This window comes from Miscanthus floridulus, chromosome 6 (assembly GCF_019320115.1).
Source record: "Miscanthus floridulus cultivar M001 chromosome 6, ASM1932011v1, whole genome shotgun sequence".
In the NCBI taxonomy this organism is placed as follows: Eukaryota; Viridiplantae; Streptophyta; class Magnoliopsida; order Poales; family Poaceae; genus Miscanthus; species Miscanthus floridulus.
Window position 1 is genome coordinate 47591646 of NC_089585.1, and position 20099 is coordinate 47611744.

The 20099-nt window shown below is 43.3% G+C and overlaps 1 long non-coding RNA gene and 2 pseudogenes across 2 annotated transcripts; 2 read left to right on the plus strand and 1 right to left on the minus strand.

The window, feature by feature from the left end:
* Nucleotides 1-692: 692 nt before the first annotated feature.
* Nucleotides 693-20099, minus strand: LOC136458225 (pyrophosphate-energized vacuolar membrane proton pump-like; annotated as a pseudogene).
* On the plus strand, nucleotides 7557-13946 carry LOC136458224 (uncharacterized). 2 transcript variants are annotated; one of them, XR_010759928.1, is made up of 4 exons: nucleotides 7557-7680; nucleotides 10779-10846; nucleotides 12602-12692; nucleotides 13498-13946. It is a non-coding gene; the product is annotated as an uncharacterized lncRNA (long non-coding RNA). The 2 variants fall into 2 exon arrangements; XR_010759929.1 differs by having other exon boundaries at nucleotides 13606-13946.
* LOC136457273 (shaggy-related protein kinase gamma-like) lies at nucleotides 14878-18637 on the plus strand (annotated as a pseudogene).

The window sequence follows — 20099 nt, forward strand, 5'->3', positions numbered from 1 at the left end:
CGCCTGGGTGCACATGTTGGTGGCAGCTAGTGGCCGGGGCCGTCGTCTTAACCCTCTTGCGTTGTTCGCCTGCTCTTTCGCGCCACCACCGCGGCCAAAGCTCCGTGCCGCCGCCGGTAGGCTCTGCTAGCTCGCGGCTCCTCGGTCCGATTGCTTGCACCAGTGCGCGGCTTAAGGAATCGTGATAGGTTGGTTTAGTTTCCCATCGTTGGCGAGGTGACACGTCGGTGCCGCGCTCGGGGCGCCGCCGTGCGGTGCGGGGGCGCACGTGGACAGCCTGCCCCAGCCCTCCCTTGTTTCAATCGTCGTTGGAGCGTGCACCTAGGTGAACTACTGATGCTCCACCGCCACCTCTACCCTTTCGAGAGCGCGTAGGTTTGTCGGAACAGGCACACCGCTGCCGCGGTTAGCCACTTGCCGCTGCCGCTCTCGACAGTACGCCGCTAAGTCCCTAACCACCACTCATGCTTGCGGATTTGGTCGTAGATGGTGGTAGGCCCGTTATTCCTGTCGCAGCGGGTCTAGGTTGCCCAGTGTTGTTGCCGTTGCCACCGGTGTGCCGCGCCGCCGCGCGCGGGTATGCTGAGGACTGCCCCGATGCAAAGGCAGCACATTACAGGGTCTTTAATGCAAAGCCTGAGTCTGTAGCTTGATCCATGCTCATCTGGGCGTACAACGAGCCTCCGCCCTGTCTACTTGAATATGAGGCCTCCATGGGCAGCGAAGAATGGCGCAAATACTAGACTCCACGGCCATGAGCTTGATCAGGATGTTGAGGGACGGTCCGGAGGTGTCCTTTAGAGGGTCACCGATGGTGTCGCCGATCACGGCAGCCTTGTGAGCGTCCGACCCCTTGGGACCCAGATACTTAGCGTGGTCGGACGCACCTGCCTGTGTGAACAAGTCGGAGAAAAAAATAACCTCGGATGTATCTCTTGAAACAATGTACAACAACATAAATTAACAAAGGGTGTGTATTGCTAGAGGTAGGGTCAGTGTTTTTTTTTGGAACATGACCTATTGGTAGGTTTTAAACGTCAGATATGAACGGATTCTACTGATACGAATACAGATAGCTATAATATTTCTCGGACTCAAATTTGGATACGGATAAATATTACTTGTACCAGATAAGATATGAATAGATATCGACATCATATATATCTGATTTGAGTGTTCAAATACAGATATAGTGTCGAGTAGTGTTGGGTACTAATTATCCGGACTCAATACATATAGATCTCAATTTCTCCAACTGGATTTGAACTTAGATACCAAAGAAAAATATCCATATCATCTCAACTCATACCATTTGAGTTTTGAATACCTTAGCACCTATAGTTACTCTTTTAGGGTGTGTGGGCCCAGTGGCGGAACCAGGGAGGGCTAGCAGGTGCCGTGTCCCCCCCCCCCCCCCCCCCCCCCCCCCAAAAAAAACAGTGAACATTTTTAATACATATAAATATTTCAACCGTAGAGCAAAAAAGTTATTATTTCACCCATTTTTATGGCAATATTGTATTTTTTGTTATGAATACTAAATACATATGTAGAAGCATTGGAAAAGCTACATATGTAGAAGCATTGGAAAAGCTATTGAGACATACGCTTGATGTATATATTTATCACATTTATGAGATGTTATATCGTATTGCCCGGCCTCCCATAATCAAAAGTCCTGCTTCCACCACTATGTGTCCGACTTTGCCGTCGCTATTGCTAAATGGTTGGTCACCTTGAGTAGTGTTTAGAAAGTCTAGATGGTCGACTATACGGTTTACACTAGCAAAGACTTCTATATTTTTTTTACTAGTTACATGCTATATTTGTTAACAAAAATTTAAACATACCCTTCAAAGGTAAAATGAAATATGAATTTGGTCTTCCATTGTGCTCTCAAATAAATTTATTAGATATTATCAACAATCAATATAAAATACTATCTCCGCTCCAAAAGAAAACATAACATTTTAGTTATCATATGCCAAACTATCTTAGATTTGGCCATGTGTTTTGATAAAGATTGTCACATTTATGACATCAAATATATACACGGGAAATATATATCCTCCACGATAAATATAGTAATACTTATTTGCTAATATATATACAAATACCGTTATTTTTTGTAAACTTAATCAAATTTAAGATAGTTCGATTTAGAACAAAATTAGAATGTCAAAATTTTACGTTTTTTAGGACAAAGGCGGTAACATGTTGTCACCTTACCCAGCAATCCACCCGTGACTTGGGTTGCCACCGACGCTGACCATTTAAATTGCGCAAAAGTCCTAGTTCCACCACTGTGTGGGCCGACTTTGCCGTCAGTATTGCTAAATGGTGGGTCGCCATGAGTAGTGTTTAGAAAGTCTAGATGGTCGACTATGCGGTTTACACTAGCAAAGACTTCTATATTTTTTTACTAGTTACATGCTATATTTGTTAAGAAAAATTTAAACATACCCTTCAAAGGTAAAATGAAATATGAATTTGGTCTTCCATTGTGCTCTCAAATAAATTTATTAGATATTATCAACAATCAATATAAAATACCATCTCCGCTCCAAAAGAAAACATAACATTTTAGTTATCATATGTCAAACTTTCTTAGATTTGGCCATGTGTTTAGATAAAGATTGTCACATTTATGACATCAAATATATACACGGGAAATATATATCCTCCACGATAAATATAGTAATACTTATTTGCTAATATATATACAAATACCATTATTTTTTGTAAACTTAATCAAATTTAAGATAGTTCGATTTAGAACAAAATTAGAATGTCAACATTTTACGTTTTTTAGGACAGAGGCGGTAACATGTTGTCACCTTACCCAGCAATCCACCCGTCACTTTGGTTGCCACCGACGCTGACCATTTAAATTGCGCAAAAGTCCTGGTTCCACCACTGTGTGGGCCGACTTTGCCGTCACTATTGCTAAATGGTTGGTCGCATGAGTAGTGTTTAGAAAGTCTAGATGGTCGACTATGCGGTTTACACTAGCAAAGACTTCTATATTTTTTTACTAGTTACATGCTATATTTGTTAAGAAAAATTTAAACATACCCTTCAAAGGTAAAATGAAATATGAATTTGGTCTTCCATTGTGCTCTCAAATAAATTTATTAGATATTATCAACAATCAATATAAAATACTATCTCCGCTCCAAAAGAAAACATAACATTTTAGTTATCATATGTCAAACTTTCTTAGATTTGGCCATGTGTTTAGATAAAGATTGTCACATTTATGACATCAAATATATACACAGGAAATATATATCCTCCACGATAAATATAGTAATACTTATTTGCTATTATATATACAAATACCATTATTTTTTGTAAACTTAATCAAATTTAAGATAGTTCGATTTAGAACAAAATTAGAATGTCAACATTTTACGTTTTTTAGGACAGAGGCGGTAACATGTTGTCACCTTACCCAGCAATCCACCCGTGACTTGGGTTGCCACCGACGCTGACCATTTAAATTGCGCAAAAGTCCTGGTTCCACCACTGTGTGGGCCGACTTTGCCGTCGCTATTGCTAAATGGTTGGTCACCTTGAGTAGTGTTTAGAAAGTCTAGATGGTCGACTATACGGTTTACACTAGCAAAGACTTCTATATTTTTTTTACTAGTTACATGCTATATTTGTTAAGAAAAATTTAAACATACCCTTCAAAGGTAAAATGAAATACGAATTTGGTCTTCCATTGTGCTCTCAAATAAATTTATTAGATATTATCGACAATCAATATAAAATACTATCTCCGCTCCAAAAGAAAACATAACATTTTAGTTATCATATGCCAAACTATCTTAGATTTGGCCATGTGTTTTGATAAAGATTGTCACATTTATGACATCAAATATATACACGGGAAATATATATCCTCCACGATAAATATAGTAATACTTATTTGCTAATATATATACAAATACCATTATTTTTTGTAAACTTAATCAAATTTAAGATAGTTCGATTTAGAACAAAATTAGAATGTCAAAATTTTACGTTTTTTAGGACAAAGGCGGTAACATGTTGTCACCTTACCCAGCAATCCACCCGTCACTTGGGTTGCCACCGACGCTGACCATTTAAATTGCGCAAAAGTCCTGGTTCCACCACTGTGTGGGCCGACTTTGCCGTCGCTATTGCTAAATGGTTGGTCACCTTGAGTAGTGTTTAGAAAGTCTAGATGGTCGACTATACGGTTTACACTAGCAAAGACTTCTATATTTTTTTACTAGTTACATGCTATATTTGTTAAGAAAAATTTAAACATACCGGTAAAATGAAATATGAATTTGGTCTTCCATTGTGCTCTCAAATAAATTTATTAGATATTATCAACAATCAATATAAAATACTATCTCCGCTCCAAAAGAAAACATAACATTTTAGTTATCATATGTCAAACTATCTTAGATTTGGCCATATGTTTATTTAAGGATTGTCACATTTATGACATCAAATATATACACGGGAAATATATATTTTCCATGATAAATATAGTAATACTTATTTGCTAATATATATACAAATACCATTATTTTTTGTAAACTTAATCAAATTTAAGATAGTTCGATTTAGAACAAAATTAGAATGTCAAAATTTTACGTTTTTTAGGACAGAGGCGGTAACATGTTGTCACCTTACTCAGCAATCCACCCGTCCCTTGGGTTGCCACCGACGCTGACCATTTAAGTTGCGTAGTTTAACTCATTGTTTTGGCTCTAAACTACTATACGCTAACCTACTGTATATAGGTTTAAAAGCACTTGTCTAGACGCATTTAGGCGAGAAATAGGTGTGGTTATGGTGTATGTGTTTGAGCATTCGAACTGTACTTCTGAAAAAATACTCCTGATTGAGAAATAATTTTTTAAACTAATAAATGTTAAAAGTCCAAGGGAGTGAAGCCAGTGTGCACCTCTATATATTTCTTGGCATTGTCCCATGCTCCACCACTGTTGGAAGCAGATATGGCAATCTGCACAAGGCAACGTGGATCAAATAAACGTCACGCAGAAGCACCACGGCACGCCAATTCGTTGCCATATATACCTGGACACCGGAAACCAGTGCGCCGGCGAGCAGTCCAGCGAGCGTGCTAACTCCGAAGAAGGTGCCGGCGACCAGCGGCGCGAGCAGCACCAGCGCTCCGGGCGGCATCATCTCCTTGAGCGACGCGTCCGTGGAGATCCTGACGCAGCGGGCGTAATCCGGCGCGGCGCGGCCCTCCATCAGCCCAGGGATGGTGACGAACTGCCGGCGGACCTCCTCCACCATCTTCAGCGCTGCGCTGCCCATGCTCTTCATCGTCATCGCCGAGAACCAGTACGGGAGCATCGCCCCCACGAGAAGGCCGACGAACACCTTCGGGTTGAGCACGTTCACGTCCGCGATCCCCGCGCGGCTCACGAACGCGCCGAACAGCGCCAGCGACACCAGCGCGGCCGATCCGATGGAGAAGCCCTGCAAGAAAGTTTAATGTAATCATGCAATGTTGACGCGTGAGTTCAAATGATAATGATTGAATATGTACGTAACGTACCTTGCCAATGGCGGCCCTGGTGTTGCCGGCGGCGTCGAGCGCGTCGGTTCTCTGCCGGATCCTGCGGCTCATGCCGGCCATCTCAGCGATCCCGCCGGCGTTGTCGCTGATGGGGCCGTATGCGTCGATGGCCAGCCCCGTGGCGACCGTGCATGCTCAGCATCCCGAGCGCGGCGACCGCGATGCCGTAGATGTAGGCCACAGCGTGAAGCCGACGTAGATGGACACGGCGATGGCGAAGACGGGCACGATGACGGACTTGTACCCGAGGGCGAGCCCGAAGATGACGTTGGTCGCCGCGCCCGTCCTGCATGAGTCGGCCACGTCCCGGACCGGGCTGCGCATTGCATTTCAGACCACTGTTAACTAGGCAGCTGGTGGAGGTTACTTGCTCTGCAGCTAATCCATGGTTTCAACCAAAAATTACCTGTAGGCGTTGCTGGTGAAGTACTCGGTAGTGAAGCCGATGGCGAGACCGGCCCAAAGCCCAATGGCCACGCAGAAGAACAGGTGCCTGCCATTGCCAATTGCGAATAGCTTAATTCGGTATGGCGTGCATTTCTCAGGTAAGGTGGTTTCCATTAGCGATCGAGGACTGTCACTTTCTTACCAGTTCTTCACTTGCTTCACTTGTCCGAAATCGAACATGGTGAAGTTGGCGGGGAGCGCCGCGAAGGACACGACGAGGGCGGCGACGGTCATCAGCACGGTGGAGATGATGAGCTGCAGCTTCAGCGCCGGCGCGACGCCACGGACGGTCTTGACCTTGAACAGGTCGTGGCGAAGAGCGTGGTGACCAGGCAGACGAGGAGCCCCGCGGAGCTGATGAGCAGCGGGTAGGTCACCGCCTCGAAGTCGTGGTCGGCGCCGAACGAGGAGATGGACGCGACGAACAGCGCGGCGCAGGTGGACTCGGCGTAGGAGCCGAACAGGTCGGACCCCATCCCGGCGATGTCGCCGACGTTGTCGCCCACGTTGTCCGCGATCACCGCGGGGTTCCTCGGGTCGTCCTCGGGGATGTTGCGCTCCACCTTCCCGACGAGGTCCGCGCCCACGTCGGCCGCCTTGGTGTAGATGCCGCCGCCGACGCGCCCGATCGAACAGCGCCATCGACGAGCCGCCGAGGCCGTAGCCCGTGATCGACTCATACAGGCTCTCCCAGTCGTCGCCGTAGTAGAGCCCGAACACCTTGACGGTGACGTAGAGCACGAGCAGGCCGAGGGAGGCCAGGAGGAAGCCCATGACGGCGCCAGACCAGAACGCCGTGGCGAAGGCCGAGCCGACGCCACGCCGAGCTTCCAGGGTGGTCCTGGCGTTCGCGTACGTGGCGATCCGCATGCCGAGGTACCCGGACACCACAGAGGTGGCGGCGCCGAGGTGGAAGGCAACGGAGCTGAACACCGCGTTTGCCAGCGCTGGCTTGCAGGTGCGACCGCTGGTGTACTGGCACGGCCGGCTCTCAGTGCTGAACCGGTGAACGGAGCCCAGGAAGAGGAAGATCATCACGGCGAAGATCGCCGTGAACGCGGCGAGGTACTTGTATTTGTGTGAAAAGGAATGAGTTGGCGCCTGCACACAAAATGATTTATTATAGGAGAAAAAAAAAAGAATTTTCAGACATGAACTGCCCAATGGCACGCACATTTCATACGCTGGAATGCGCAGAAATTTCAAATCAAACAGTTAATTTCCAATAAGAGCGGAAATTTATTTTTGCTACTTCTGAGCGAAAACGTTTGTAAAAGTACACCTATATTATAACCTAGAATTTCTCAATCTACTGTAGAAGTCCTTCAATATAGAGGAATGCTATAAGACACACGTTTGTTTCTTTGTTTGCTGGCACACAAATTTTATGTTCGTTGGATGGACATCATGTGTCTCGTTGCCACCGTGCCATTTCTTTCTCTGATTTGGAGGGGCCCTTTGTCGGTACTATCTTAAATTGGGAACGCCTGTCCATTCCCCATTTCTAAGCGTTTCATTTGCTCTTCCTCTTCTTCCCCAGCCTCGACGCTCTCCCCTACGCTCTCCCAAGGCGATTTCGTCATCGCTGCGGCGATTGCTCCGGCGAACTCGCGCTTCCCCGTCGCGGAATCATGGCGAAGGTATTTTATAGGTTCCCGGTCGTGCTCTGGTCGCTGTTTTCCCCCCTTGTTGCTTCTTTGCACTTCTGTACTCGATCCCGTTTCTTCATGGATCTAGAGACTTGGGTGGGGAATTTTTATGGGATCTAGGTGGGATAAGGTAGGGGATTTGGGTGGGAATTTCAATGGATTCACGAGCAGGCTTTTCGGTGGGGCGAAGGATGGAGGTTGTGGAGGTTGTCCGCGGTTCTCGTCAGCATGACGATTGCTGGCTCGTGTGCGTCGCCCGGATTGGGGGCAGGGGAGGCTGCTCGGGGATGGGTGGCGCGGTAGATGGTCGTCGGCGTTCATGATTTGGGGGATTTGTCCTAGTTCATGGAGGGATTCGCATTTTGTGTTGTATTTGCCTTGGTTGCGGCTAGGGTTCTGGGTGTGGATTTGGTTGCCACAGTGGCGGCTGCTGGAGGTGGATGGGGTTCACTGATACCTGCATGCTGAACCAAACAACATTCCATCTAAGCTGAATGCTGGTTTTGTCGGGTGGGGTGGTCTTTCGACAAATTTGGGACCTGGGAGGCATGGGGAAATGCTGAGTTGTTGGTTTGGTGAAGGTGTTTTTTTGGCATATTTGGCTGCAAATTTTCTAGGAGCAAGGACCTGCATGCACTATGGTGTAGTTTGTTTGTTTCTTACTTCTACTGTTCTAAATGCATATTGGGTGAATCTAACTTGACTTGTTCATGTATTACTGAGCATGTGTGTGTACTGTCCTAAGGAAAAGTAGTATTGTTTATTCTTGTTGAAAGCTAGTGGAGAGCCTTCATTGTCATCAGAATGTTCATATGTTCCTGTATCACTGAACTAAATATGTTGCTAAACTAAATATTCATGTTTAGTTTTATTTATCGGTACTGCAATGCACATTTAGAATTGTTGTATGCTATTAGGAATTCAGGATGGATCGGAGCCTTTCTCTTGTTCTGAATGGTGAGTGTCCTTTTTGCAGGCCAAGTCTTGAGCCTCTGCATGTTTTTTTTGAAAGGAAATTGCCTTCTGTTACTAGTAGCAGATAGGAGTTATTATGCAGTCAAATAAACATCTCCGGTCCTAGTTTGTATTATAATGTGAAATTTGCTCTAATTTGCATTGAGCATGAGCTTGCATTTTTCTAATTTGGTCTAGCTTGCATTTTAACCTACATTAAGTTCATATGTGTCTCTGCTGATCGTAGTTTCCTTGTAACATTAAGTCTGCTTTGTGATAGTAGTCGCTTGTTCTCTAAATATCTAATTCTAGAAATCTATTGATGTAGCTAGTGTGAAATTGTGATTTGACTGCATGTTGGATGCAGTCATTATTCGGTGTTTTATATGTAGGTTAACGGTTCTATTAGTCTCTTTTTTAGTTTGAGTTTCATGGATGCTTCGCCCATTGATGGATTTGTAGCATTAGGTTAGTTTCATATCAATGTTTGAATGGTTAGTAATTGAGCCTTTCAGTTGTTCCTGCTGGAGCACGGTCATCAGGGCAGCCATCTGTGCCTACTGCATCAGATGCTTCTAGACATTTTACAACACCTATAACTTCTGTACTTTAGAGAATTTTTGCTAACCTTGTCAAGTTGAGATTCAGAGGGAATTCAACATATTGTGCAAAGTTAAAGCAAATGAAATGCTCAATTTTTTAGTACCTGTTTTCTGACAATTTGTATTTGGTTCAGGATGGCAGTTCTGATCTGCTCCCTCTCCATGTTTTATTTTAGGTTCATGCTGATCTGTTTTTTTCAATTGTGTCGTCTGTTCCATGTGAATTTGAGAATCAGTTACTTAGTTGTTGCTGCAAACTTGGACTGAATGTGCCATTGTATTTTTAGACTTTTCAGATAATTGTTCTAATGGAATAAATTGTGTCATTCTCTAGCTGATAAGAAATTGTGTCCTGAACTCCTAAATGGGGTTCAGTAGCGCCGTTGATTCTTGATCCAGCGGACACAAAATTCATGTGCACATTTCTTCCTTGTATTTGCGATTGGTTGAATTTGTTGTGGGTTTCTAGTTTGAACCTGCTCAGTTGCGCTAACTGAATGGAGACCTATCAATTTGTTTTGTTGTTTTTAGTCCGTGTATTTCACCAGTTTGTGCTAACTGAATGTAGAGAACAAATGATATCCAAATTAGAATTGCACCTGTACTATGTAGTTTTAGGATTGTATACTTCTTTTTTGAGCATTGCTACATGGCATGGGACTCGGTCCCTCCTAGGGAAGCCACCAAAGAATTTGATTCTTTCTTGTCATCACGTGGATTCCCAGCCCAATCGACTTCAGCTTGTTCCTATGTTTGTGTTGCTGCTTCCACTCGTTTGTTAAAAATTTCAGTCTAAATATGTTTATAATGATTTCATATATTTTTTATTTAGAGCTATAATTGATTTTGTATATCTTTTGTTGTGTGGGTTCAATTTACCCTCTTATATTACAGTCTTATTGTTTTTGAACTTAATATATTACAGTCTTATTATTAGTAGGGCAAGATTATTTCCTTGCCTGTCAGAGCTAAGAGATCGGTCTTGTTTGTTGCTGCTTGTAGTTTAGGTGTTAGTTGAAATGCGTATTTAGCCTTCTGTGATGTTACTACTGCTCTAGTTTAATAAGCTGCAGGTCTAAGTAAGGTTTGTCCTGTACATATATCAGAGAGAAGCAATTTATTTTATGTCAGTATGTTGTTGCTCTGTGTTACTGTAGATTATTTGCAGTAAACTATGTATATAGGTCATCTAAAGAATTGCAAACAAGAATAATGTAAATTGCAAATATGGAGAACCACAATTGTAGTTTAGAGTATATGCAATTTTTTTAGGTATACGATGAACTGGTCTCCTCTACATATCTACCTATAGGTATATGATCATTCCTTTTCCATAAATAAATATGACATTAGAAATTAAATGACTTAAAGAGACATTATAGGGTTGTCATAACCTAGGCAGAGCAAAACTAACTTTCTGGTCATATTGTGATGTTTTTAGTTGACTAATGAACAATTATTTTTCTTTTGAGACCTGTACACTGAGTCTAGCACATACAAGATTATCTTACACTATTCTATGTTGCGTCATAGGAGTTCGGGAGAAATCATTTGAAAGTGCTATGAATGTTTCAAGAGATAGGACTGCAGGAGAACATTTTGTAAGTTGCACTACTGAGCTTTCTGCTACCTAATTTTATATTAAGGGTCTTACTTTTGTGTATATTCTCAACTGGTATGCTTGTCCGTTCTTGTTGGTGTTGTTTGTAAATCTGTATTATGATTCAAGGAACATTAATGAGCTGCATTCTATATTTATATATATATATATATATATATACATATTATACAGTATAATTGCACTATTTTAAATGTGTAATTTTCATATATACGTTCTATAATTTTTCATGGTCATATTCATTGTGCCTTGTTTATTGTTAGACATCTGTATTATGGTGTTAACCTGTATTGTTAGTCTAGTGAGTCGAAGCCTTTAGTTTCAGGTGCATACCTTTAGTCAGTTCGCATGTCAGATAGCGTTGTACAGTCGTCTCTTATGATCTTGTCCTACTAGCCTTCAGGATAGTGGATTCAGGTGCTCTCATGTTAGCACAGATAGTGGAGTCAGGTGCTCTCAGGATAGTTGTAGCCTTGTTAGCATTCTGTGTAAGGGTTTGTGGTGATGCTGATTCTGCAAATGTGATTAGTGTGACCCCGTTTGTGTTCTCAGTCTTAGGTTGAAACCTTATCAGGCGCTGCAGAATTCAACGTTGGCTGGATCTTATCTTGTCTGCTTGTCGTGGGGGTTAGGACCTCCCTGCGTTGGCGGTTTCAGAGATAGGAGCTTCGCTGACGCTTTCTTTTGCTGAGAATGGAGACCTGCGTTGGCTGTTTTGTGTTGTTGCTCCCCATCTTTGCTTGTAATTGTGCTGGTCTGGGGAGAAAATATTGTCTATTGTCCTTCCATAGAAAAAAATTGTCTATTGTATTTGTTATTGTGCTGCTCGTCCACATATTTGCTTGCACTTGTGCTAGTCTAGGGAGAAAATTTTATCTATTGTCCTTCCATAGAAAAAATTGTCTACTGTAATTGTCTCTTGTAATCTGTGTTAGATGAAGGATGTTGGATGTAGAACAAGAGTTGGGACTTGTTTCTTGTGTTTTCTAGTTATTGAATCCAAAATTTAAAGGCCTATGATGCAAACTATTGTTAATGAGGTGGCTGCCTAGTTGCTTATTGGCTGTGAGCTTCTAATTCCACTCCTTCGGAATTGGTATATCACACGCGTGTGTTTTCTTTGTTTGCAACACGGCCGTCCGATCTGTCTCTCGCTCAATCTGTGCACTCCCTCAGCCGCATCCGCTCCTTGGTTTCGATGTGAAGCTGATGGGCTGGCCCCACCACCTTGTGGACTGTTTGTATCTCGGGTCTCGCTCCGGGGAGCCAAGCGGTCTCTTCCTTTCCCCATTTCTTCTCGCTCATTTTGCCTGGCAGGGAATGGATGGTCAGATGGATTCCATGACAACCACCAATGGTTATAAAATTCTTAATGACTCCATCTAAATGTCCAGCTGAGGCCAAAGTGCTACACATGCCACTGAAGGCTAGCGGTTTTTTGCATTTTTTTTTTTGCCATTCATAAGTTTCGTTTACGTCACATGCATCCAGATTAATTAACACAAGATGTTTGATAGTTGCCTATTTCTATGGAGTTCATAATCATGTCAGGCTATCAATAATTATCACTTATTAGGTGTGCTAAAAAAGGTTCTATGTCCTTATATATTTCTAGTGTCTTGTTTTTTTGGTTGTCGTGTCTTTCTGTGGACGTTAGTAGTAGGTGTGTTACTATATCAGGTTGTTGCTGTGATGCACTGATGCTCAACAAAATTTGCTTCAATTTCATGTTTATCAGCACGCGCCTCGACGGCCGATCTCTTGGACGGCGGGACTCCACTTCCAGCGCGCCGCGAACCATGGCAGCAGCGGCCACGACCTTAAATTGGGTGAGCTGTAAACTAGTATGAACTTAATTGTGAATATGAGATTGCTTCAACAGTCAGGCATAAGTTTTTTGAGCTGGTTACTTAATAATTGCAATTAGCAATGCTGTAAATTGCAAGTATTGAGTTATGCAAATTTAGTGCTAAGGACATGTAATATGTCTACTTTCAAGGGTTGACTATTAGTAAGGAAATCATTCTTCCATAAGAATCCTTCCAACTTTGTTTACTTGGGTGGTGTGTAGTGGGTTGTACATGGTGTAGTTTACTTGAGTGGTTTTTCACATTTTCTAGAATTGTGTAATGTCTTACTGGGCCACGACTTTTCCTTTGTTTATTCCAATTTGTGTGGCCAACACCATAGTTAAATTAGTAATAATGCTAGTATTTTTCTAATAGCTAGAGGCAAATCATTACTGAAGCTGCACTTGCACGTCAATGCTCAGTATCTAGCCCTTGAAAGTTGATAGCAGAGGCAGAAGTGTCCTTCAGTATTGTTGTTGATGTGTCTTTTAAGCTCTGTAGCCTCATGCAAAGCTAACCTGCGCTTTACATACAGTTTACTACCATGTTTCAGAGATTTCAGGCTACATCCCTTAATAATAATTTAACTAATTCTTGGTAGGAGGCCGTTAGAGATTTTAGACATTTTATCTTCAGTGCTTGTCATAGATCTGCTAGATTTTTAGACATTTATCCTGACACATTTTAGAAATTTGCTAGTACAGGATGATTGAGTCCTGCAACGATGAAATGTAATAGTTTAGTTTGTTTTTCTTTCTTTCTGACATGTGCTACAATTTGGTAGGTTGATTGAGTCATGTACTCATTAGTTGTATACCCTCACAATTATGGTTTCATTTCGAGGACTCTTTGTGAAGACAATGACCCAATGGAAGTGTTGATTCTGTTGCAGGTTAGTCTTCCTTGTTCCACTTGTCTTTGTCTTGTGGGGCATTTGTGAAGAATGTAGAGTGCTCACTCGTTGGATTACAAGGTTCTTGTTTCTGTTCAAGGATAGCTAACATTAGTTCTCTTGTAGATATATTCTCAGGCAGTTAGACTGTTGAGTGAACTGTAGTTATTTGTGAATGTTTTTTGTGATATCATATGAGGAGTGTCATGGCCTGCTTTGATAAGCAGGTTGGATTAGTGGTGTAGATGTCGTCCAAGTTATTTAGTGATTTATTAAGGTGGATTATGTATTTATATACATATAAAGTATAATTGCAATAACAATATGTATTATTTGCACTATTTGAAACGTGCAATTTTTATATTTCTGTTTTGTAATATTTTAAGATGATATTCATTGTATATTTTTTTCACCGAGAACATCTCACTATGGGTGAGGAAATATTTTTGTTATGTTAATTTCATCAATATAATGCATTACACTTAATTTGCATATAAGATTGTGCAAAATCTAGCAGCATATGAAATAGTAATTAGGTGCTCTAAGCTAATTTTGATTTGGGGCAGAGTTGTTATTTTGTCAATAAGCTTGTACGTGTGTTTACTAAGCCAATAGTTGCCGAAATGAGCAAAACTTCAATTAGCGGTTATCGGTTTGTCCGCTCGTTAGGCTTCGGCGGGCCTAGTAAGGTTTGATGGGTTTGATTCACGGACCCGTTAACATTGCTGCGCACAGAAACAACCAGAACAGAATTAGGCGTTGAATCCAAAATTCATGCGCTAGCTTTTTAAAAAACACATGGTTTTTCCTCTATTACAATTAGTGTATTTTGAAGCTAAAAAACACCCATGTGCTGGATGTTCCCAAAACACACGGGTGCACAGTAGACAGGCCCTCAATATAACCTTGAATTCAATTATCTCAATCTCTTATAAGAGAATTTAAGGAAAAAAAGTAAGGGGAGAGAGTGGAGATGCTCTAAATTGAAGAAAAAAAAGGCAAAGGGGAGCGAGTGGAGATGTTCTAATGTATTAGTGTTAGTGTACCATTAAAAATTCACCTACTGAGATTTTTTTCTTTTTAACGATCAACACTGCTATACGTAACCGTGTGTTTGCATAACGGGTTCACCAGGGTTGGAGTAGGTTATACCCAGTTCTCCTACCATTTGGTTTGGAGTTCATTTAACGTGGGTTGAACCCACCAAAGAATATCTCTGCTAGATTCGGGTTCAACCGATTCCTCCAAATTAGCTGGACCGCTTAAACCTAGATGAGCACGTGCGTGCGGATCGGAGGGAGGAGCAGCGCGGGCGAGCAACGTAGGCGGGAGCGCCCAAGCGAGCAGCGCAGCCAGGGAAGCCGCAGGAGGGCGGTGGCGCAGTTGGGGAAGTCGCATGCGGGTGGGCCGCGACGGGGCCAGGGAAGCCGCAGCAAGGGCAAGCGGCGGCTTGGCCGGGATGCATCAGGAGAGTGCCTGACAGACCAGCGGGCGGGCAGCGACGCGGCCGCGAAAGCTGCAGGCGAGCAGGCTATGGCCTTGCGAAATGAGGAAGAAGGGGAAAGAGGCTGCCAAATGAGCCCCACGTGTCAATGACTCAACCCACTTACATATATTTTTCCAACCAAACTCAAAACTAGCAGATCATGCAGGGCATTGATTTAGGTCAAATAGAAGAAACGGCATCATACTTGCTTGTTAAGAAAACAGAGAGAAAGATCTCGCCTAGGAAACGGTGAAGAAACGTGCACAGGCACAAGATTAGCTGAGTAGGAACACCGAACACGGCCATGTGCCAATATACTGTGTGAACCCTTTGACCAGCCAGAGTACCATTTCTTAAGTTAGGAGCAAGTTTGAAATTCTAATATATCAAAGCAGGTTATTTTAGCCGATACTTAGGCCATCCACGTCACCCGAATGGTTTCCAGCCGTCCAATCCTCCATCGTGTGGCTCAGATTGCTTGTAGCCGCTTCTGTTGGAATCTGCTTCTGACGGCTCCTCGTCGCTCTGCGGCTTGTCATGCGAATCCGGTGGAACAAATATATACTCGGCTCCAGCTTCTCCTTGCAGATTCTTCCCTCCTCTCTCTCCCAGTCGGTCTCTCCCTCTCCATCCCGACACGAGCAGGGGCAACGGGCGCGAGCCAAGCGCGGCGACGACGGCGGCTGTCCTCCTCCTCGTCCTCTTCCTCATCCTCCTCCGCCCTCCCTCGCCTGCCTCTCACCTCCGTTTCTCCCTCCCCTTCCTCTCTCTCCCCTTCCCTCCCGATGCTACGGCAGGCGCGAGGCAGCAGCAGGTGCCAGGCGACGGCGCCCCTGCGGGCGATGCGCTGCCGCGGGAGGGGCTCGGCGGCCCCCTCCCTCTCCCCCATCCTCCGTGCGGCCGCCTCAATGCCTCCTCCCGTTGGGGAGCTTGTGCTCCTTTGCTCGATGAAACCTTAGGTGCCTGTGTGGCGGCGGCGGCGGTGAAGCTCGGCGACTGGATTTGACGGTGACTCACCATCTTCTTCTCCTCCTTCGTCCCATGGCTCCTCCCCCAGATCCTCTCTCCCTCGCGTTTTTTTTGAAGCGGTAGATCCTCACAATAGTTTCTATGGCAGTTGAGAACAGTAGATTCCAAAGCTTTTGCTGATTTAGTTCCCTTTAATATTTTATTTGCTATTACCTGAATTAAAATCTGCTAGTTTGTTCAAAACAATACCTCTACGTTAGTAAAAATGGTTACATGTACAATCTTGATATATTATTGTGCGTTGATTTGTCATCTCCTCGTAATGGATTGTGTCCGTTCATTGAAAGAGCAGGAAGGCCAGTGACCTTTTTTGCCATTTTTTCCTTGTGTGATTTACGATACTGATTGGTTAGTGCATATGTCCATGTCCTCCTTCCAGAAGATTCCTGTTTAACTGAAACCAATGAGTTTCCAGAAAGAATGATGCTCTATTTTTAATGTCATGCCAATTTTATCTCTATCTACACTGATGGACTCCATTTTCTTTGTTTCCTGATGTGCATACCATTTTTTATCCAGACATTTTTACTAAGTGTAGTTACCTAATGCTTAAATCTAGATGAGTTCTTAGTTCTCACATTGGTATTACTAGCTACTTCTGCAATTGCTATTTAGCCTGGTTCAAGAGGACCATGTCACAGAGAACAAAGAAGAAGAAACCATATGCCTCAATGCATTTTAACTAATTTTAAGGTCAGCGGGCCTAAATCTTGGAATGTTCAAATTGCAATGTTCGTAAAGCTTAGGTTGCCATGTTTTTCTAAGGACATACAAGCATAGCTCTTACATGCATTTGATATATGTAGGTTGGTGTCCCCCCTCCCCCAGCACGAATTGGTGCAGGTGCTCCGCGCAAAACCGCTGATCGTCGTTTCGTCGGCTCGCAGGTTCGCTTCCTCTCCCTCTCCCCCTTTCTCCTTACCTCTCCTTGCCGGACCTGCCTCTCCCAATGCTCTCAGTCCTCATGCAAGCGGTCTTCCTGACACCTTTGTGCTTTTCCTTTTTTTTCTTTGGTTATCTTCAATTTCATATACGATTATAGTTGCTCACGGTTTTTTGATATACGGTATGGCTCACGGTTTTTTGTAAATTCGATATACGATTATAGTTGCTCTTAATGTTAAAAAAAGGTCTGTGGTAGTTTCATATCGTCTTGCCAAAAACGTGTCTGCTTAAATCTATTAGGTATTTTTTTCGTTCGGTTTTACGGTAACTGCTGAACAAATTTCTTATTGCATCTTGATTAGCCTTCTTGGTCAATTCTCATACACATCAGGTTAAGATTTGCGATTTTGGGACTGCTAGCAGATTGGTACACTTCTCTCTTTTAGTTTATTCCTACTGAATATGTTCATGGGTTTAATAAAGTGAAATATCCATTTCAATTCCATGGCGAGCCTAACATATCGTACATTTGCTCGCGGTATTATAGGGCGTCTGAACTAATATTTGGAGCTACGGAGTATTACTGCTGCGATTGATATCTGCTCTATTGGTTGTGTATTGGCTAACCTTCTAATTGGTTAGGTATAGCATCTGAATCCTAGCTTCACCTTTCTTCCACGCTTTGAACTGATTATTATGCCAACCATTTTATGAGAGGGAAATAATTTTGTTTTACTATTGTAAAATCTTTGTCTTTTTTTGGAGTCAAAGATTACTATATAAACTACAAAATTGCATTTTTGAATTTCATGAACATTAGGATTTGATCAGCTCACTATTAATTGAGATACTTTTAATCTGTTGACAGTTTTGTTGATGTCCACTGGAGCCCTCCAATTGCAGCCTTTGTTTCCCTGTGGAAGCGGTCTTGGTCATCTAGTGCAAATAATAAAGGTTTGCATCTGCTAACGAATTATGTCATCAAATCACCGCTGATACTTTGTACAATGAATGTTTCTCCTTTTCTCTTTTATCCAAGAATTTGGGTACTCCAACAAGAAAAGAGATCAGGTTCATCAATCCAAAATATCCTGACTTCAGGCTCCCTCAGATAGGAGCCCTTCCATGGCACAATGTTAGGTATCTCTAATCTCTATAATATTTTTCATTTCAGCTGTATTCAGTTGACCAGCTCACCTGCGTTTGTTCTTCCGTCTAGCTTTTTGGTAAGTGCATGCCACCTGAGGCTGTTGAGCCTGTATCAAGGCTACTTCAGTACTCACCAAATGTGCGCTGCACCGCTGTAAGAACTAATTTGATATTATAACTGACCAATTAGCGAATCTAAATTAGGCCACATGTGTCGCTATTGATACTAAGCTTTATATTTTCCCTTGATTGAACCAGTTATATGCCAGTATCTCCTCATGTTCGTTTTGTTATGGACATGAGTCGGTGGCCTTTCTATGTTTGGAGAAGTGCGAGAGCTTTGAAACTCAGTACTCTCTCATCAAAGATATTTGATTATATTTTCAGGTTGATGCTTCTGTCCATCCATCCTTTGATGAGATGCGGGATCCCAAGGTCTGCTTGCCAACTGGACGACCACTGCCACCGTTGTACAATGTATAATGTACTACCTGTGCCATTAGGTTAGAACATCGCTAGACTTAAGTAGTCCCATTATATAAAATACATACACATCCTGCTTGTAATACACTGTCAAATATTTTCTCATGCAAGTGCTCTAACCTACATAAAAAACTAATGTTCCAACATCCCTATATAACATATATGATGGATGCATTTCCGCCTAACTTGCGACGCGCACAATGGCGCGCGTAATGTACTAGTAGAAGTTAGAAGCAAATTAGGTGCCGTTTGGCACGGTTCCAGGCAGCTCCGGCTCCCGCCTACCATTTTCACTGTTCATTCACTATAGCAAAGAGCCGGTTTCCTCTCTCCTACTGCCTTCTCTCACTGTAGCCGGGTACTGTTCACGGAGCCAGCGGAGCCAAAATTTCGAGCTTCGCCGGTGAAGCCGCTGGTTGTGACTGTCTGTGAGAGGGAGAGAGAAGGAGAGAGAAAACCGGCTCTTGCTACAGTGAATGAACAGTGAAATGGCAGGAGGGAGCCGGAGCTGTCTGGAGCCGTGCCAAACGGCACCTTAATTCGAATACAGGTTGCATTGCAATGTCCTAGGCTACATCAGGGTTGACTTACAGTATGGAAATGATACGTTAATTATCTTGGGACAGAGAAAATTAGATAACAATAGAGGCTACGACATGCACTTATTAAATACAATATTTGGTGATAAAATCACTGCAAAAAATAATTTTGGACGACACCGTGCTTGTAGTGAAATCATTGCAATCAGGGGATAGGGACCCCTTTTTAGTGTAAAAAAATGAAGTGTCTTCTTAGATGCATGATTATTAAACAAATTTAACTAAACCATTTCCCAGATGTGAAATGGATATGTCATTAGACAAGTTGGAAAAAAATATGCTTCGAGCGTGTTCATTGTATCTTGAACAACAATCTAGGCGACTAGGCTAGAAGTGTTTTCAAGATTTTTAGTTCTGCATCACATGTCTGTATGACGGAAAATAAAGCAAGGGAAATCATCATGAAGTAAGGAACAATGGAATCATAAAAAATGGTGATCGATCGGTGACTAGTTACCACAGGTGAAATAAAAGAGTTGATCAACCAAGTGTAGCAAAAAGTTAAAAAAAGGGCGGGGGAGATTGAACTCACCAACCGAAATGGCGCTCTGGATCTCCGCGCAGCGCGCCACGGCGACAGTGCCGTTGCCGGCGCCCTCCTTCTCCTCCTCGTCGCGGTCGCCGCCACCGCCCATGCCGACGTCCTCCTCGTCGTCCTCCATCCGGAAGACGGCCCCCCCGTTGTGGCCGTTGCCGGGCGCCGCGTAGGCTGACACCTTCACCCTGGAGACGAGGAACCATTGCCACAGCGAGAAGGCGACGCCGACCGCCGCGCACGCCGGGATGACCACGTCCGCCGCCGCCGCAGAGCCCATAGTCGTCTAGTCCCCTCAACTAACCACGCAGGCCGTGAACGAACTAGA